This window comes from Neopsephotus bourkii, unplaced genomic scaffold (assembly GCF_033783945.1).
Source record: "Neopsephotus bourkii isolate Nb327-2 ecotype Australia unplaced genomic scaffold, CSIRO-AGI_Nbou_v1 NB_318, whole genome shotgun sequence".
NCBI classification, from domain to species: domain Eukaryota; kingdom Metazoa; phylum Chordata; class Aves; order Psittaciformes; family Psittacidae; genus Neopsephotus; species Neopsephotus bourkii.
The window spans coordinates 2,443,900-2,465,766 of record NW_026900826.1 but is presented as its reverse complement, the minus strand read 5'-3'; the positions used below and the strand labels follow the sequence as shown (position 1 = coordinate 2,465,766).

General features: G+C 37.0%; 1 protein-coding gene across 9 annotated transcripts in view; it reads left to right on the top strand.

Moving 5' to 3' along the window:
- The window catches only part of SEMA6D (semaphorin 6D), a 214,092-nt gene that overhangs the window by 75,804 nt on the left and 116,421 nt on the right, over positions 1–21,867 (top strand). For all 9 annotated transcript variants that reach the window (XM_061347387.1, XM_061347389.1, XM_061347385.1 and 6 more), the window contains one exon: positions 7,768–7,848. The gene's annotated coding sequence lies outside the window, so the exon portion shown is untranslated. The remainder of the gene's footprint in view (positions 1–7,767; positions 7,849–21,867) is intronic.

Below are 21,867 nucleotides of genomic sequence, written 5' to 3'. Positions count from 1 at the left end.
GAAACTGGTGAAGTAAAAATTGCATTTGGCTGTCCTGTTGTGAATAATGATTTAAAGGACTGAGAATAAATGATTTCAGGGTAACATCTTTATGCTGATTAGAATAACAGGTTGACCTGTTGTATCATACTGTGAAGATACAATACAACTACTGTTACAGCTTTATTAGGAGAAATATCCACTGCTACCTGACCATGCAATTTGTCTGTTTTCTTCCTGCCTTTCCAGCATCTATCTGTTGTCTTTTTGGTTTTTTGTTGGTTTTTTTTTTTTTCATCTGTTCTTTAGAAGGTTAATTTAAGAGTTGATGCCTTTAGTGGTGCTCAGAAGGCACATGTCATGTATGGGACACCCCTAGGAATAACACCTAATGATGATAATCAGCCCCAGAACTTGAAATGATGTGATTGTAAGTGTGAAGCCTGTAGATTCCCCATTCCGCTAAAACCTGTCAGTTATGTTCAGTGTTTAAGTAGAAAATCTGAACTGCAAAAGAGCTTACTGTGAAAGCTGCAGCATGGAAATTAATGCCTGGCTATTAAAATGAGTAGGTGTACAACAGCAAATTATTTTAAGGATATGAAAAGAAATAAAAAACCCAACTGTTTACAAGTGCACTTCAGCAAGACTCTTATTTAGACTCGTGGTACTTTATCAGTGCCATATATACCAAAACATGTGCATGTGACCCATATTATGATTTTGCTGGTGATTATTTTCAGTTACTTTTTTATTGTACATAGCCCTTTATTTAAGCACTTCATAAAAATAGAGGTCTTTGGAAAAAAAAAAAAAAAAAAACCAAAAAAACCAACCCCACAACCAAACCCAAAAAACCCACAACTGGAAAGGTACCAGAAGGAGTAAATAAATTCTTCTGCAAGTTCAGCCTTTAGCGTAATGTGCAACCCCTTGGATTAAAAGCAGTAGGTATCACAGGTCAACTGCACTCACTAATCACTGTCTCAGCAGAAGAGATTGACTTTGTTGCTGGCTGGCTGCAGTACGAATAGTAAATCACTTCATAGACTTTATATTTATTCAGTTCACAGCTTGAGCACTACTGTTTCACCTTTCTTCTGAAAAACAGTAATGCTCTTTGCTTTGTCCAGGAAATAGAAATTGCTCATGGAATCTCCTAACTATTTGTTTTAAGTGGATGAGCAATACAGCTTATGCCCACTGGTTCCTGAAATGAGGCACTGCCATAGAAAGGTGTTTGCAATGGGTATATTGAACATTGAGGGGAAGGGTTTTGGTTGGGGTTTTTTTTATTCTTGTTAGACAGCATCTGACAGATGATTGTGCAGCTTTATGCATTACAGTTTCTGTACTTTGTTACCTGTGAAGACTGCCATAATACAACTTTGCAGGTAGAACTGCAGGCGGGCATCTTGTGAAAGATGATCCTCCTGGGATACTGATTGCATTACCATGCTAAAGAAAATTGCTGTAACAAAAATGTTTAGCCAGATCTCCATAGAAAAGAGTAACATTCTTCATTCAAATGCCTTTTCAAAGGGAATCTTCTGAAATGGAGGAAGTATCTACATATGCCTTTGAAATTACTAAGTATGCATATGGAAGATCAAAAGTGTTTGACACACAGTTTTGCTTTCAAGCTGTAAAGTTTTAATTTTATTAAGAATGAAAGTGTTGTCCTAAATACTTACTGACACCAGTATGCCTCTGTGCCAAAAGTGTTTTTTTTCAGAGCCAGGTTTGAAAAGATAGCTTTAGGGAAAAACTGGCCCTACACCAAAGAACTGCCATGCTGGGGCTCTGGGACAAATGATTTCTGCATGAGGGACATAGAAATTCAGGCATGTTCTTGTTGGTGCAAATACCCTTCTCCATTGACTTCTTTGGTTTGGGATTACATCTTACAAAAGGTAAAGACTGCCTCAAATGTGCACTGCAGACAGCTGTAACACCAGGTTTTGTAGCTGCTAGTACATCCATTTGTAGCAAGTCATCAGATAAAAATAAGTTTAAATGCTTTGCTTTTGTAGCAGGTGTTTCTTACCTAGCTCTTAACCTAATACCTTCTGAAAGATAATTTAAATGTGATTATTATTCCAGCTCACAAAATGGGTTTTGGAAGGTGCTGAATTCTTGTCTGCATACATGTTTCAGATGCTGTTAACAGAGTAACATACTGCTATTAAACAATTAAATGAAAGGTTTATGATAGTTTTTTGTAAATCAATGGCAAGAAAAATGAAGTACAACAGTACAACAAACTATTAATTTAAGACAGAGTTTCCAAAACTGTCATACATACAGTTGCATTTAAATGAGTATGTTCTAGGCATGCAATTAAGTTGCTTGTGGTGCAGCTAATGAAATACAAGGATTGGTTTTCACATACATCCTCCTGAGTATTCAGACTTTAATATATTACTGTGCTTAAGGCAGGGTCTCAAAATATGGGGGAAGGAGGGGGAGTTGTTATTGCCTGTTAGTCTGAAATGTAGGAAAGCATAATGCTATAAATGCAATGGATATTTTGATGCAAAGGTGATAAAAGTTGTTCATTAGCTATTATTTTCAGTGTTAAATTATAGCATATCGCTGTAACAAAATAACCAATTTGCAGCCATTCATAAGTGTTATGTGAAACCCATTATTATTGGGTTTTTCATGCTTTTTAAAATTGGCATACTCTTTGTGAATACTTTCTGAGAAGTTTTCCATTGTAAAGAGGTTTCTCTGCCATGATGACTGGTTGGCCAAGGAGTTGCATTACATTCCTGTATTTGGTAGTCAGAAGGTCTGAAGTCTGCATCCTTTTGTAACAGAGGCTAGGTAGAGCTGACAGCTAAACAAGCAGCATTATTTTGGAAGGGGCTAATTCTTGGAGAACTAGGGACAGATATGTTGTGAAAGAGACTATGAATACTTGAATGGGAAAAAATACAGCTTCAAACAGGTTCAGCTGTACCTGGCCTGGGTTATTAGCTGCTTGATGCTATCAGACAGCATAACAGAGAACTTGAGAATTTTTACACATGCATCTGTAGTAGATGAACCAAATGCTAGAAGCATTTTACGCGACAGTGAATAAATATATATTCCTTTATCTTTTTATAGATATATATAGGTAAACGGTTTTTAAGAATAATGTGGGATGCAAATGCATAGGACGTTTACAGGTATGTTATAATGAATATTTAGACCATGATTTAGATCATTAATAACTCCATCCTAGTAAAAGCATGCCCAGGAGGAAAAGCATCCTTGGAGAACAGAAACAGACCTGCACATTGCTCTCTCCTTGCAATTGCCCTGTCCATTCACCTTGTACAGTTCCCTCTCCTGCTTTAGCAGATCTCTGGCTCAGCACCTCTTACACCCTACTATGGGAAATCCAGTACCTCACTGGTGTGTCTTTTCAGGAGAGTCCCGATGCTCTTGCTTAACGTCTGCCTCTGAAAACCACCCATTTTTCCCTAGAGGGATGATGCCATAGTCAATAAAAAAGCTTCATCTAAAGGGAAATGGGAGACTCACTTTTCCCTGGGTGAGAAGAAAAAGTAATCTATAAAATGTTTCCATGGTAGTGGTTTTCTATCTCTCTTCCAGGCCTTCAGAATATTCCAGTTTAGTAATACCTATTATCTGCATCTACTTCTTCATTTCTTCAACTTATGTGCATTGAAAATGTTCACTTATCCACCTGAGCTCAATGGTGCTTTATACACCATATGTATTCCTTTTAAAGGCTGAACTTATTTTTATATGACTTCAGGTTTTCAATTAACCTTGCTTCCACACATTTCACAGCATTGAGAGCAATTTAGTATTGAACAGAATTCACATCTCCTCACACCTCCTCTCCTCCCCCCATAAGACTTTAAAATGCAGCTTTTCTATGCTGTATGAAACCTTGTGATAGTCTGAGTTACACAACCAGTTCAACACTGGATTTACATTTCTAGGAAATAACCCCAGTGGTAATTTTCCCGTATTAGAGATTAGCAGGTGTTGCCACATTGAGCTGCATTCCTTAGTGAAGCATGGACGTCACTTTTTATTCAAGGTGAATAGGTAAATGTATCTTTTTAATGTATGTGTATACATCTAGAGAAAAAAACATTGTCTTGGAAAATTCTGCAAAATTCTGTGTGTTTACATAGAAATGGGTGAAGAGCAAATTCATGAAAGAGAGCAAAAATGGTGAGAAATCTCTTTCTAAAATGTTGTATTTCCTGCTACTGGTTTTCTTTTGTTGTCACACTTACTTTACACAAACTAATCTAATGGATGTGTAAATTAATAAATCTTTTATGTTAATCCAGTCAGACAACTGTACTGTAATAAGATATAAAATAAAGCATCAGGTTCATAGCTAATTTCAGGGCATTATCATTTCAACCATTTGTTACCCTTTGTCATCTCTAAATTTTTGAAAGTGCTTGTCAGTGTTTTGTCAGGATTAATGCTCCTCTTGCTAAGGCCTCTTGTGCTTGATAATTTCTGAAGCATACTACTTAGCAAGCTAAAGTCATGGGTGCCATCACAGACCCTTGTGATCTGCAGTATAAATTTAATCTTCAGGGAATCGTCAGTTCTATCCTCTCACCTAATTGTTCCCCTCTGAATGCACATTTGGATGTCACTTAGGAATATATTTCTTAAAGATTTTTACCTTAGAATTTTGACTTTTTTTTCCTCATTCTCACTCTGTTAATCTCATCTCTTGACTTTGCCAAAACTGTAAAATTTCATCCAAATCAAGAAAATATCTTCATCCAGAAAAATCCATTCTCAGTGTCTTACAAGGGTTTACTTTCACTAAACTTTCTGGACCATAAGTGCTCCTATTATGCCCAAGGAGTCTTTGCTTCCTGGGACTATATATTTGCCTTATATAAATCAGAACATAGTTTTTTCAGACATTCTATTAGTCATTTGTCTACCAGTGCTTTGAGGGGCTTGGTGCTGCCTCTGCTCAAAATTATATTTGCTGAAATTGTTGTGTATTACCATGCTTCCATGACATTATCTTTTCCTCTTTGTGCTTTTTGGTGAATCTGCCTTATCAAGTCTCCAGTTGGAAGAGTTTACAGGGAGGTCAGGTTTTTACTTCCTTCCTAGTTTGTCCATGAGATCTCTCTCATAAAGCACAGATCAAGCTACTGTGTTAATGAAGCTGATTAGGAACTATGTGGACCTCTGTACTTCAAACCTACCCAACCTAAAATCTAAGTCTTTCTATATAAATATTGAAGTGTTTTTTCAAACTAAAACAATGGTCCATAATCTTTCTGCAGATGCCCCCTCAGTTACTCTCTCATGATGACTATTAACAATCTGTCACCTCATTTGTCACCCAAATTCACTATCTGAGCATTGTCTTCAACCGAGTTTTCTCTTTTTCACCTTGCATCCATCTGGCATGTGAAATCAGACATGTGGTTTTCCCTGGCCATCTATATTGCCTCTTAGATTTCTTGCACTGTAAATCTGTTTTCTCAAATCTCAACAAATATAATCACTCAACTCAAATAACACTGTAAAAAAAAATTGTTTTTCTAGTTTCTTTTGGTGTTGGCCATACTGCTTTCAGACCGTCACACTCATGTGATATGTGGCTCTTCCTTTTCTCTTTTAAGCAGTTTATTGTTCCTCTGCTCTGTCATCTTAGTATAAAAACAGCAGCTTCAACCTCAGTTTCAGTCATGATCTCCATTTGCTTCTCAGCTCTTGTTTTCAAGCCAGCATCTTCATGCTTTGACCCATCAGAACTCTTCAGGCACTTCTGCAAAACTGGCTCTTCAAATCTCTCCACAAAATGTGCCTTTGCCAGGCTGCCTACAGAAAATACTGCTTGTCCTAATGGCTGTTATTTTATTTTTTTTTTCTTTTTGCCTTGCTTCGCACTGACCTGTTGTGTTTTGTCCTCCACCCACTGTATAAATTTTTAAAGGTTTTTTTCTGCTGTGCATTTCAGTAGGGCTAATACTGTGAAGCACAGGTCCATGAGTAGAGCTCAGAGATGCTATGCTAAACATCACTGAAGGGAACAGTAAAGGCCAGGAGGAGTTAAAACTCACGACTGTATCCCTGCAGAATGGGCCTGGCACACTGTTCTAACAGTTAATATTTTTGGCAAAACCACAGATATGGAAACTATGTCCATAGCCAGATGTGCACAGAGAGCTGCCAAAACAGAGAACTATACACTGTAAGTTATACTGTTTTCCCCAATAATGTACACAGAGATGATGGTTCTTACCTTGGAAAAAGTGAAACACTGAATAAACCCTGGGATCTGCAGCTCCGGTTCTGGGGTGATGTAAAGTATTGTAAACTGATGCTTAACCAGCTAAGTCATTCCCTCCAGCACCCTTTTGTTGTAATCTCCCTCCAAAGATATTAAAAATACAGAAACCTTGGCTAGGTTGTAGTTGATCTAATTTATAAAACATTTTCTGGGTATTAAAAGCTAGGGCAATGCACTAGTAGTTTTTAAATTGTGTTAAATATACTGTAAGCTCCCAGAAAGAACCCTTCATTGAAGATTATTGTATGAAGATTTGAAGATTAAAGTGTCTAGATTAAAGATTAATGTGAAGTGCACTGGGAAATTGTTTGATGTATAAGGAGCTATATAGTATATTAATCGTGCACTTTTCAAAACTGCCTGGGGAAATTAGACACCCAGTTTTCTTACATGTCTTTGAAAATCTCACTCTAAGGAATTTCTTGTTACACAGTGAAAATGGTAATGTTTTCACTGGGAGCTTGATGAAAAGAGGAGAGATGTGGAGACCCTCTGTGTTCATATAGGGCTTGATGTTGGCTCCTTGCAGTTTTTTCTTGCTTTGAATTTGCTGTTATTCTATAGAGGCAACCTGCCTTTGAGTGCTATGAGTTCATAAAACTAGTCTGACCCAAGAACACTGCTTCACCTGCCTGTGTATTTGTTGTCATTTGTTGTCAATTTCTTCTTTGCTTTCACTTCAAGCTAGTTTACATGCTCTCCTGAACCCAAGTAACTTGAATAATTTTTAAATTACCCATATGTAAACCTTAATGAAACAAATGTATACATGTACATATTTATATTTACAGTATAATATGCATTAATTAAAAAAAAATCGTTATACACATACTTTGTAAAATAATCCCTTTGCTGGGGTTTTCCTCAGTCACGTTTTTTTTGTACAGAAATTTCAATACTTTAATGAAAGAAACGCTCCACATATGGTAAAAATTACACTTGCTTGTCCCTGAAGTGCTGCAATACAAATAAGCTGTTAAATGCCAACTCTGAATGTTATTTTTCAGATGTTGGGAGATAATCCTGTACTAAAACTATTAGGAGGCAAATTTATTTGAACTTCAAAACCTCTTTGATGTGAAAGGAAAATGAACTGTGTGCTAGTGTGTGCTTCATTAATTTGGGCTTGGCCAATTGTGTGCATTCTCATTTGTTTGGTTTTTTCCATGAGGCATCTTTCTAATGCTGTTTATTAAACCTAATAATGCAATATACTGTTATTTTTCCTGGTAAACTCTGCTGCATTGCTTTCTTAAAAGGACAGTTTTTCTATTGAAAGTACCCTGTGGAAATCAATATTCAGGTTCATAGTCACTCGAAAAGTCAGTGTGCTGGTGTGTTGCATTCAGATCTATTTTAGTGGTGTTATCATTAAACCTGCAGTTGGCATTTATAAAGTAAGGCTTCCATAGGTACTGGGAGAGTGTGATTAAAAATAATCATCTGTCTGATGGATATTTTCCCCTGTATTTTGGCAGGATCACTCATCTGAATTTGTGCCAGACTCCATAGGAACACTGATGCCAGCAATTTGAGGATCTTCACGTTCGGGCTCAGTGGTAAGATCTAAAGTTGCATTAGTAAACCATATTAGAATATTACTGGTTTCTGTTATGTTACACTGAAACTGAATCTATGTGAATAATGAAGTATTTTGCCTTGACCCATGCAAGGATAGAGAATATAAGAACATACATTGACCTGCAAGAGATTGAGCTCAGGACACAATTTCTGAGTAATTTTCATCAGACTGAAGTCAGAAAGGCCATTTCTATTGTCCTCTCTACTAATGTAACTGTTCTTGGAAGGTTTGACACTGTATGTTTGAAGAATGTAACCATTTAGAGAAGGGCTGTGGACAGGCTCTAATCAGAAAGTGAAGTGCACAAAAAGGAAATTCAGTAGTTTCCTCTTGCTGAAAATGAAGCAGTAAGTTGTAAAATTACAAATTATTTTCCCCTCTAATGCTGTCTTTGTTGTAACTAGTCTGATCACTCAAACCTTGAGTCAGATTCTCAAATACTACTGTGGAGACCTTGTAAAGGGCTATAATCTATGGAGACCTTGTAAAGGGCTATAATCTATCTGCATCTTGAAGCTCAGAATTTTTGCTGCAGAGAAAATTTTTCAGATTTTGTAAAAAAAAAAAAAAAAGTGGAGGGAACATCTGAGTCCCACCATACTTTTGTATCAACTGGGAATATGTCTTCTAGAAAAATGCAGTTGGGTAATCTGGATTATCTGTTTAACAGGAATTTACTTTGGTGCGTTAAGTGTTCAGCTTTTGGGGGAAGAAAGATCTAATTTTTAGGTTATAATACTGTCTGTGATGATATTGTGGTCGAAATTATTATCTCCATTATGGCACATACCACATTGCATATTTTGGTACCTGAGGAAGTAGGAGGCCAGGGGAGGCATACCACTGCATGCTATGCTCTTCCACTTAGCATCGCCTAATGGCCACTCTTAGAGGCAGGATATAGACAGCCCTTTGATCTCGCCCTAAAACCATGCTCATGCTGGTTTTAGATCACTGATACATATGTCAAGTGTCACCACTTCCAAGTCCTGCTGATTCCATGGTATGGAAGTATGTACGTTTTTAAATTAGATTACACTACAAAACCTAGAATTCTTCTGACATGGAAACAAAACCTGTATTCCTCTAGAAGTTTATCGTCATTAACCAAGTAGTCCAATAAATTCTCAGCTTCGGTTTAAAGATGTATTGAACAACAGTAAGACTCCTATCTAATCTCATACAAAAATGAGCATTATAATGTGTTATCATGAATCCTTAAAATAGATTACGTTTCATTATTGCTGGACAACTCTTGGAATATGTGCCTAATAAAGGACAGTATCTCCCTCAGAGCATACTGTAGTAGTAATGCTCTTTGTTAGAAATAATACAGCATTCGTATCATGTTACTTGATCACATAACCAAGGTGCAGAACAACAAAGTATCAAGGCAGTTTTGTAAGGAAATAATATGATCCTAATAACACTATTCTAAACCTTTCAAATTGTTGTTTGACACTACTAAATTCTGTATGTGCTCCAAGTTGAAGAGCTGAAAGTCAATGCTGTTCTGCCAGAAGTTATGGAAGATAGTAGTGACTGGTACTGAACTATAAGATTTTTTTCCCCTGGAAACAAAGACACTAATGACCTAGTAAAGGGAAGCAAAAGAGCCTCATTTTTTCTGTCTTAACTAAAGCAAATTAAAATCCTATTACAAGTCATCCAAGACCCAGCTCTGTGGCAAAACACCCATTCACTTCAGCATGAGTTACTCAGGTAATGAACTTTTAATTGTTAATAAATATAAGTGGGTTTGGATAAAATTCTTTAGGATCTAGGAGAAAAAACTGACCAATTATAATTACATATAGAGGGAGAGCGTTCTGTATTCATATTATTGGTAAATATGTAGCATATGCCTTGGAAAGATTAATGACCTTCAGGGCATACAGATGATGAGTCTATTTATTCCACTGTTACAGAGTCAAAAAATAGTTAATTAAAAAAGAAAAAGAAAAATGTGTGTATATGCGCATGTATGGTAAAAGGAGGAAAAAAGTTTTCCTTCTTTCTGCATTTATTTGACCATCCCTTCACACTTCATTTCAGCCTTTATATAGGTTTTGTGTTCATACTTTATTATATTTTCTTGAGGCAAGAAAGGTTTTCAATGAGAACTTGATGAATGTCCATATTAAATTGGATCCCTTTTTTAATTAAGTTCATCTAATTTTAATTTTGCAATTTTACTTCAGTAAACTTGTTTGACTCCAGATGTTGAATGTGCTTTTCCTATTTCTACTCTTGCATAATTGTACCTGTAAAAGAGTTATGACTTAGGCATTTCTGAACAGTTTTGAGTACTTTCAGCATATGTTTCATAGGTGGCTAGTAACATGACCAATTAGCAGCCAAAAACTACGGCTCTGCACCCAGGTTTTCTTTTAATAGGATGTTACTTTTATTAGCTTGAACTTTAAATAAATATTCAGTTTAAAAGCAGCAGCATTATTAAGGCATTTCAGATGATAGGAGTCATATTGTGTTCTATAGGAATTTTAAAAGTAAAGGAGAAGTCTTCATAAGCTTACAGGATGCCATGAGGAAAAATATAACTAAGAATTACTCACTTTGATTAAAAAAAAAACCAAACAGTTTGTAGGTATAGGGGCCCCTTTCTTTCATTACAGCTGTGGTGGTGAATTGTTTGGTACTGTCAGCATGTTACTTGAACTTTGTCAACATGTGAAATACATGCTCAAGTGCTTATTGGTCTTAAGGATATAAAAGTACTTTCACAAATTTTGCTAACATGAGCAATGACTGCAGATTAACTATCACCACATACTTTTCATATTCTGTCATGATATCTGGAGCAGTGTGAATGGCTCTTATTTTAAGAATTACCCGGAATTCACTTCTTAAATCTGGACATATCTAATAATATTGCATGTGACACATATGAGGCATTGTATCATGATGGCTCTGGTTCTCATCAAAGAAACAGATACCCCAGTTGACCTTTCAAATACTAGTGGAAAGAGAATAGTCCAATTATAAACAAAAAGATGGTTGCATTCTTTTCGATAAACATCACTTTCCTTGAGATTTTTTTGCTGACGTAAAGCCTTTTGATATATTAATTTGAAATATTTATCCATGCAGCAAAAAATCCAGTTTTGAACATTTGTCAGTTCAAGGCTCACAGGATGCATATTGCTCTAGGCATGATTGGCAATCTGTCACTTTAGGTTTATTTAGAGGTTTCTTCAGAACAAGTAGAATTAACAGTACCAAACGTCAGTAATGTTAACATGAATCAACTCCTCTGTTTTCTTCTTCTATATTCCTACAAGCCTCCATAATATAACTTGGCACTTACTAAAGAATTCAAAGAGGTGTTACTCCTGTGGTCCATGCTTTAGGAAAGGGAAGAAGTGAACCAGTAGGTCCTGTTTGCATGACAGATGTTAGTCAAGGCAGGCTGTAGAGCAGTGTCTTTAATGACTTTCCATAGGCAGTGGAGGAAGTCAGCTGGGGGAGTTTTCTCAGTCAGTGCATACCCATAAGCCCTGGAAATTTACCTCAGATTGTATCTACTGAAAGATGAACTTCTAGTGAAAAATCTCCGTTCTGTGAAAGTTAGACTTGAGCATCTTTCTTGTGAAGCATCTTTATTTTAGTTCATCTGTGTTTCCTAAAAGAACTTCTCTCCATTCATAAGTAGAAGGTGTGATTTTGCATAATTTTCATTTCCCCTAGAATTCTTAATAATCCTGTCTTGAAGTAACTACAATACATAATGCAAAGCAAGTATACACTTGTGAAGGTTTCAGCAAAGAGGCTCAAGTAGCTGTAGCTATTGAGCTATTTGCTCTATTTCTAGCAAAAGAAAGAAACAATCTTCCACTGGGTGAAATGCTTCTGAGTTTTAAAGGTTTCATGTGGGAGTCTGGATGGGACCCAAAGAAGGAACCACTTTGAAATAACAAAATGACGCAGCTTATGTTGTTGTTAAATTGTAAAGATTTGCTATATATTTGCTGAGATGGTGACTATCCAGGGTTTTTTCAAAGATACTAACTACACAAAGGTATGTTAAACCTCCAAAGTCTTAAGACTGCCTAATGACTGCCTGCCAATACAGCTGAGTCCTGCTGGGTAATGGGGGAATGCCTACCGTGTAAATATAAAGGGGGTTATTTAGGGGACCCAGTGAGCTGTGAATTATTGCCTAGGTTGTCACCAAAAAAAAAAAAAAAAAAGAAAATGAGTTGTGAAGAGGGAAGAACGTGTACTGAGTTCTGAAGAGCTTTGCAAGACTTTTTTTGAGATAGATGGAGAAACTTATATACAGTCTCTGCAAAGAGATATCTGTTTTGTCAGATGGCAGGTGCACCAGCCACCTAGATTACTGTGAAAAAAAACATTAAAGAAACAAAACTGTTATTTTTATGTCTGACAAATGCATGAATCAAAAAAATATATATTTATTCAATAACCGAATTTAAGATCTGTATTGATCCATCTTCTGCAGAAGTCAGTGGGAACATTTCCATTGGCTTTAATGGGAATTGGGCTGGATCAGTGGGGAGTTAAGAGTTAAAAGTTAGATTGACAGGAGAGGTAGTAGGGAATTCCTTCCAAGCCCGCTTGTAGTGTGCATCATTAGCACAAAGCAGTTGAAATTATAAACTTGGAAATACTTTAAAAAAAAAAACCTGTCACTTACTGTGCTGCAGCTCATAATCTGAATTCCAAATGAATAGCCTGAAAACCCATGCTGTGTGTTCTATAAGGTTACGTATTTGCTAACAAACTTTTATAAATTGGAAGAATTTCACCTAAATAATGAAGCTCATCTTTCAGCTCCCCTCAAGCACTTCATCACAGACTGAGGCAAACAGTACCAAGGTAGCAGGATCTAAGCAGCCTCTTGGTTTTATCCCATTAAACTCATAGATGCTCTGTATTTTCTGCTCCATTATATAGTAACAAAAACTTGCTTATTTTCACCTTATCTCTTTAAATGGAATATGTGAGTTTTTAAGTATGGTGTCAGAAAGAGCATAGGAAATGAAAGTAACTTATGTCAGCTGTGTTAATTTTTTACTGCTAGTTGCTTTCAACAAATCTAGCTGGAAATAGTCTTGCTTTTCAAAACTGTTAATGGCTTTTCAAATTAAAGCTCTTTTAAAAATTATACTTTCAGCAGAAGAAATAGAATTTGGTACAAACAAAGATTGAATAAAAAGGGAAGACTAATATCACAGGAAAAGTATTTTTCAAGGGGTTTGCCTCATTTTTTCAGTGAAAAAAGTTTGAGATTTTATTGCTGAAAATGAGCAGCTGAAGTTAACAGGAAAACTAAATGTGGTTTCATCTGCATTTGAAGGTGGAGTAGAATTCTTCAGATCTCTCAGTAACTGTTGGTAAGGACTCTCTCTGCTGAGTTGAGTGATTCTAAATTAAACAATTTGTTTTTCAATATGAATAAGATTTTCTTATCAGTCACCTTACATGTAATCAACTTAAATGCAGTTTTAGGAAGAGATGAACCATGTCAGTGTAATTCCCAAGATGAGAAATGAATACCTGATGAACTTCATTCTTCTAAGATAAAAAATAATGCATTACTTCAGTATTTTTTTTCCTGGTGATTTTGTTAAGTAGCAGTTATGGGGTGGGTTCCTCTTCTATACAGAATATTCCTCATATAACATACGCATATACTTACTCTTCTTGTACCATAATTCCCTTAGCACTGAAATATGGGAAGATTGGGCTTTGAAAAACACAAAAACAGTGGTGGTCAAATGTGAAGTATGGACCCATACCTTGAACTTACTTTTTGTTAGGTTTCACCTGACAAAGGTGAATGTGAAACAATAGTCTGAAAGTAAACCTGGCCTCAGAAAGTAGGGAGATATTTGTGGTAGTAAGACAAACTAAGGTAGTACAGACGATCTGGTGTTAAGCCGAGTTGAATTTCCTTCAAATAGGCTGTGAGATGACAGCACAGAGTCAATGAGAGGTCTTGGAAGGGAATGCAGGCAGTTGTTTGGGTGCCTTCCAGGCAATGTGGGTTAGTCCTTAACGGTAGTGTTAAGAGAAATACAAAAAAATGTTATTTGGGAAAGAGTATAATATAAAGGCAGGTCAGTAAGAAATCTTACATTACATTTTGGTGCTTCATGACTACATGTTATGTATGCAGGAAGAACCTCTTCAAAAACAATCCCCATTTTTCCTAAGGTCTGAGCAAATGGCCCACTGGATTACTGTGTTATGGAGTGATGGTATGTTACTGCACCCCATAAAAATGGAGTAATTCTTCATGAGAATTAATAATACATAGTACAATACACTCCATTTATTTATTTATTTATTTTTCTCTAAATGTTCATAGTTAAAGTGCAAACAATAAATAGTAATTATTTAGAAAATAAATTAAAAAAACAAACAACCAACCGTAAAACCCTCTTGGTCCTCCAGTTGTATCTGCTACATGCTAGTGCAGAATTACTAATGAGAGCATATTTAGGTATAAATAAATCTTTTATCCTCATTATAACTCCACTGTGTTCCTACAGTGAAGTCATCCACTCAGAGCTACTTATGGGTTGAAAGCCTCAATAGCCTCTTTTATTTATAATAAACATTGCATACTAATGTTAACAATGTCATTGTGCGATGTCTCAATAGGGGATTATGACTTCATGTAATGTTAGCTTGATGTCTTGTCTCTCCTGTAATGGAGTCAATTTGCCTTACAAAGGAGATGAAAATCACTTACAAATGAACATTCTATGTACCTGCTATGTTAACCCAATATTAAGGTGGCATAATCAAGCTCAAAGCCAGGAAACAGTGTTCAGTTCTTAATTACCCCTGCCGGGTGTGCAGAAATGCATTTTAAAGTTGGAAATCTGTATTTCCCCCAAAATAATATTTGAAGTGCAAATTACTGCATTTTCAGGTATAATTCCACATACAGGTATAAGGAATATTCCTGAAATGTGCATGACTATAAATAACATAATCATTAAAATGATTTTGTGTCACATAGCTTGTGCAAAGAGAAGATAAAATGTTTTTATATTAATGAGTAAAGAGTAAAGCCATCTTCCATCGTCTACCAGAGACAAATGGCACTTTGGGGAATAGGGTCCTATCTCAAACAGCACTTATACACATGCTTAACCTCAATTACGGCATCAACGGGACTTCAGTGCAATCTTAAACACCAGGGGAAAAAAGGAACTAATGCACTAGCATAAAGACTCATATTTATATAATAATGCAAAATATTAAGTAAACTATAGCACAGTCATTTGTGATATTACGAATATAGATATCTTCTAATATTAACATAATACAGTTGGATGCTTAGCTCCTGATTGCCTTCAAAATAATTTATCTGAATGCTCAAGAGAAGTTCAAGCTAAGATGAAAAGCATACATCCACCTAACAGCTCACAAATACTTCACATAACTGTATAAAGACATGTTCAGAATACGGGATTTTATGGTAACTGAAGGGCAGAATATTACAGCTTTTGTGGAAATACTAGCTCTTATTAGTGCAAGTTTGCAATTTTACGTGAAAAATAACATTAACCAAGAGTTATCCTAAACCAAAACTCAAATAGAAACTGAATTCTATTTAGAGGAATAGGACATCTCTGGTAGGAAACAGTTTCAGAACTGATGCTATCACCCCCGTTTTCACATCTGCATGAAAAAAAAAAAAGAAGTCATCTTGTATAGGCCGGTGCAGGTACTGGAAATGCATGGATACTGCTTATGGAGGAAAAAGAAATGTGTAATACTTGAGAAAGAATTATTCTTCACTTAAACTAAACTCATGTTTATATTTTCATCAGAATATCACTTATCTGCAGTGTAATGCTGCCTAATCTGGGGATCTGCAAGATGCTAATTTTTATCTGTGTTACTCATATTCAAGAGCTATTATTTCACTTAGTAATTTGGACTAAGCTGTTAGCTAGATTGTCTGCTTTTCTGTCAGTGTGAATTTGGAGATACTCCGCCCGTATCAACAGTCCACGTTTTCACTTATGCATCTGTACAGGATTAATTGCCCTCCAGCCTATGTTTTCTAAGTTTAACTGTGTGTTCATAACTTTATTTGGAGTTCCCTTTTATTTTCATTAGAGTACTAATTGGGAATAACTGTAAACTACAAAATTATGTGGATTGTGTTGGAACGAATGAAATGGAGGATGTGTATATGACACCTTCTGGCTGAGAGAGATGATCGGTGCCTGTGTGCACAAAGGAAATTGCTTAGGAATCACCTGATATTTTTGCCTGTAGTCACTGGGATGACATAGATTTGAAATGTGTGTGAAATGAGGGAAGCAATGAACAGATGTAGTTTCAGCTTGTTGTTGACAAGATGGGTGTCAGCAGGTATCATTTCAGGAGCAGTGAGCAGTGCTTTTGGTGCTCAAGTGGTATAGATGTGTTTATCTGTAGAATTTGTTCTCTCTGTAGTGATTGTTCATGTAAAAAACCTAGACTTTGCTCAGTTAACTCCAAACAGGGCTCTGGCTCTGTGCAGGGCCTGCTAGGACTAGTTTGGTGTCTCCAAACTTTACCTCTGACTTAATTTTGTCTTGCTTTACTTCAGTGAGGACTGTTCACCCGCTTACAGTCCAGCATGTTGTATGGGTCTGCAGGATCAGAGCATCTGATCATAGCTCTTTGGGACGCAGTACGGTGCTCAGTGCAGGAGAGGTCAGGCATAACAGTGCCTTGAGCATGACGCAAATAATCAAGAGAAATGTGAGGCTCTAAACTTCAGCCAGTTTTTGAATTATCTTAAATGTATTTATAAAACAGGAAAACCACTATAATGATCTCATTTTCATAACCTAAAAATTCTAAAGGGATTTTCCTTTGAACTTTACAAATATCTCCTGAGAGCATGTAACAGCCCAGCACAAAAGCTGCAGGTTTTGAGGATTAGAAATGAGTGAAAACAGGATTTCTGCTGAGACAATCTTTCTAGTTTAAGGATGCATTTCTAACTGGATTTCCACCTATCGTAACTAACAAGGGCCAAAAGCCTCACATCTGCAAGGGAATTCTCCATTTGTGCAGATTCACTCTGGTCACCTTGGAGGCTGTGGAAGTCAGAGCCTCCATGAAATGGTCTGAAGCATTCAGCAACCAAGTCTTGCTTCTGCTGGAGATGGTTTTATGATCACCTCTCTCCACTGCAGGGCTGTGGTACATGCAGTAGCTGTTCTGCCTGGCAGCAGTGTCAGTGCTGGGCTCAGATTACAGCCTGACTGCACAGTTTCTCTGCAGTGAAAGCCGTGCATTAAAAGAATCCTTGTAAACAGATAATTAACTTCATGTTTAATTATATGTCCAAAAATTGTCTGGAAATTGAAGTTCCAAAAATTAAAAATTAAAAACTAATTCAGATTTTTTAGCTGCTCTCTCCACTCTCGTTACAAAAATCCTCCAAAAAATTGTCTCTTGAATAAATAAGCCTCCACTTACATAAATAAGGGAGCCATATTTAGACCCCAGTTCGACATGCAGGAGAAATTTGGCAAATCTAATGTTTTTCAAATCAATTTGGTATGTGTTATGAGAATAATGTCACTGGAAAGGTTACTTTTCAAATTTTTTTATCTTTAAAAATGTAAAAGAAAAAGAAGAAAGTTGGCTTTGATAAACAGACAGGCAGTGCTTTAAATAGAGCAGTGATAAGGCAGAGAGCTTCTAAATAAATGAGGCATTAACATTTATTTTTTTTTAAACTCCAAATGAAAATTGTGTATTCACCAGAACAGCTTTAAATTTAGTGAAACAGGACAGCAATATATAATATATTTTACCGTTTCAAGCACAGAAGCAGGGGCTTTTGCTGTAATAGAATATGTACTCTGTTCCTGAAAAGCAATAAGAAAAAAAAACATCTGAAATGCTTTCACCTTGACCAAAGAAATTTTATAAGGTAGAATAATTTTGATTCAGAGTTTGATAAAACTGTTGTGTTGGCTGGAATTTTGCCTTTCAACTGTGTTTGATGTGATATTCAGTTCATCTTGCAAAAATATTTTATGTCAAGTATTGTTATTAAACCTTTTATGTTGCAGACATTTTTGTCAACAGACACACAAGGATTAGGTTTTAAGTGGAGTTAATCATTGAACATGGAGAAGGGAAACACTGGGGGAGTACTTCACTTACACAAACAAACCACCACCATGCAAGCTTCAGCCATTTTTTCAATTATTACGCTGTTTTCAGAATAGTTTAGGTAAAATATAAAATGTGGCTCCCCCTCTGATCTCTATTCATGTTTAAGACTTGTAGAACCTATTAGAGACAGTGGATAATTAACATAGAAAAGGCTATGTAGTTGCTGCAGCTGCTGGTGTAGGAAACCTTTTGAAGTCTACTTTAAGCCATTATATCTGAGTACTTCTTTTGGAAGCCTAAGAAATAACACAGAACTTTCTAAGATGATGTTGTTTTTGTTTTCTGACTCTTTCACTTCTTGGTAAATAGCACATATCATTATAATGCAAAGTGGATTAACATTTAATCTAGTCTTCAAAAAAAACCAAACCTTAAAGGCAAAAAGGATGCCATAGAATGAAGTAGCACCCTGCCTTTTTTTCCCTGTACCCTTCAGCATATCCAAAACAGTCACATTTTTAAATAACATTTTTAATTGGTGTTTATGGTTTCATTTTACTATTTGATTTACATTGTAAATTTGGGCATCTCTTAAACATAAAGGTAAATATATACCGCAAAGGTGCGGTTCAGTGTTTGTTATTACTGTGCACTCAGGTGATGTAATCACTGAGTGTAGATAAGACCTGTAATGGGAGCTGCTAATAACTATATATTTGGTAAGTGATCCTTTTCCATACCAGAAAGAAGTAAGGGCATACTTGAACATGGATAGTACACGTAATGTTTAGCAGATATTACTGTAGTATTATTGAAACTTTAGCTTACAGTTCAAAAAAGCAAGATCTACCCTGCATCATGAAAAGCAGTGAGGTATGGTAGCCAACTGTGATTGGGATGTGGGAGAGGAAATCCATGGTACAATCTAAGATAAGAAATAGATCATAGCCTAACGACAGAGCAGCTCTTGCTATCTGATGAAGCTATAGTTCCCAATAAGCTTGTCCTCCTGAGCCATAGAGGATAATGAATCTGCAATTCTAGACTACTTTCCCTTTTTCACAGAGCCCAGGTTCAACTGGGAGGCAGTATGGCATAAAAGGATGGCTGCTATATTCCATTGCTGTCTCTTCAGTTAAATGATTTGTCCTTGTGTTTCTTATTTTCCATAACAATCACTACCGTAACTGTGTCAAGTGGCATCTGACTGTGAAAGTGACACCTACAGTAGGGAGTATGGATTTGAAGCACTCAAACAGGGACAAAAACTTACAATGTGGACCAGTCAGCCTGCTCAGGCCCCGTAGTTTAGCAGGGTCATCTGCAGGCCATCGCCAGTTTGGATTTTGAATAAGTAGGCATTGGTCCTGTTTTCCTCGACATCTCCTGGAGAAGGACCATGGAGGGTTGAAGTGTAAGGTGGAATACCAGGTATTGTTTAGGAACTGTTGGCAAGGTATAACAAAACATGCTGATGTTCATTGCCTTTCTTTTGGAATGCTAATAGCTCCTCAATAAAGCTGGCATGCATTAGGGATGGCTTGGCGGGGCAACACAAAAAGCCCAGTATGGATGCCACAAGTAATCCTTCTTCCCAGATGATGGGAGTATTGCAGTAACTGCTCTAGTCTGGCCTGAAATATTAGGGAAAAGCAATCCTTCCGTCAGAGACGTGTCTGTTGCAAGTAATTAAACCCAGATCCCAGCTGACATTTTCAAATGGAAAGTTTTATTTCAAAATAAAATGTCTTAGCACATGTATTTTTCTGAGGAAACTGATTATTTAGACCCTCCACTAACCTGTTTCTGCTGCAAGGGCAGTGCCAGGTGTGGAAAGGTGGTGTTTACCATGCAGTAGGTGGCTCCAGGAGATGGAGCTAAAGAGCAGCAAGATGAAGGAAGGACTCATCTGCTTGCCCACCTACAGGAGCTGCGGCTTGTGTGAGCCCTGGGGCTTTAGTTTAAAGAGTATTTCTTTTGAGGGAGCTACCCGTGGACTCCTGCATCCGATATTACTTTGTTGTGCACAGAACAACTGTTTGTGTGGCATGTGTTAAAGGAGTAAAACAGTCCCATTTACTGCTCAGTCCCACAAGTATCTGTTTTGGAAACAGTGCAAGGGCAGAAATCAAGGTGATGATGCATAAAATGTCTGGTTGTTTTTTACCCAGGAACATTTTCCTCTAGGTACATGATGTGGTCTTCAAACAATTATTTTAGCCCATCTGGGGAGAACACTGGGGTACAGGGCACAGCATGTGACCAAAGCTCCTTCAGCTGTCACTGCTGTGGAAGGAGTATGGGATGTAAAGCCCTGGTTTCAAATCTGGAGAAGTTTAAGCAATCCAGGAGTGGCTGGGACTCACACCCTTTTGAGCTCACAGAAATCAAGACTTGTGTCCATCACCAAGATCTGTTACTGCTATGTTCATTTTTGCCTGTATCATAACAGTCAGGAGTCCAGCAGATACAGCAGCGATAGGCTAGGATGGATAGGTAAGGAACATTTTTCTGAACAGAAGTGCGAACAGCTGCTCTGTAATGGCTCTGAGTTACCTTGAAACAAGAGCCAGAGAAAATGCAATGTGTCCCTTGCCTATGAAGTCCCTCTGAGGCTTTAACTTTGTACACATAAAAAGGCTTTACTCTCCAAAAACTACTCCTCAGTTAAAAAGAGGAAAGATGCCCTTTGCTACTTTTGCCTAGAGCCCAGTATCCTCCGACATTCTATAGCAGCTGTGGCAATGCTCTGCTTAATGCAAAGAACATCTGGGCTGCCTGCAATTCTGGGAGAGAAGTGTCAGAAGTGTCATAGACATCCTTGAGCAAAGAAGGATCTTCACTTTTATTACACAGAAGTGTCAAAAACAGCATTATTGAACATCAGGCTGCAATTTGGCACACAGAATGTAAGTCTGAATAGAAGTGACAAAACCCCTTCTAGGAAATTGCTAGTTAATGTTAGTTTTTCATAGTTTCAAATTAGCATTTAAAGAAAGAGAACAAATGGTGAGCAGCTAGGTAACCCTGCCAGTGAAAGATCCTAGCATTCTGGTTTTGGTGCTTGTTTCACAACCTCATGGCTGGAGTGACTGGGATTGATTAAATCATTGTCATCATCAGTGAAGTGCCATTGATTCAGCCTTACTCACTTACGAAGCCTGCCTGTGTGATGCAGCTAATTTGGCATTATTGAAAGTTCCAGTTCCAGAAGGTAAGAGAGCTGGACTCAGGACACTAGTTATTATTTTATCCTTCGAACAGGGTCAAGTCTCCTGATCAAATACAATGGCTTTGTGTCAGACTCTCAATTGGTTTTTCATGGTTTGTGTCGGATGAACCCATGCTTTCATATTTTGATTGAATTTTTATGGTGGACAGAAGATAATTATCATCTCTTTATGGGTTGGTTGGGGTTTGTTTGGGGTTGGTTTTTGTTTTTTTTCCTAAAGGGAGGAATTGAGCTCTTGCTCCTTATTCAGGTACAATTCTACTAAGAAAATCTGCAGTGAGGATAGTAAATGTCTTTAGAGAAGGATAGCAGTGAGATACTCAAAATGAGGTATTTAATTTACAAAGGAAAATATGGCACTAGTTAAAACTTTGTGGAGTAGTGCTTAAGGTGATGTTCTTCTCTTACCACATCTCTGTTTCCCACCTTCCTCTCTTTATCCATTTTCTGCTGTTCCTTTCTGGAGCTTGAGTGCTGCTGTCGAAATCTGAGGCTGAACCAAGTCTGAGACCATGGAGTTAAGTAGACTCAAAGGTCACACACAGTCAGAACAGAGTTGCTGCATAAAGACATGCAGACAGGCAGCAAGACTGGGTTGTCAACTCCCGTAATGCCAAGCATTTCAGCTGAAAC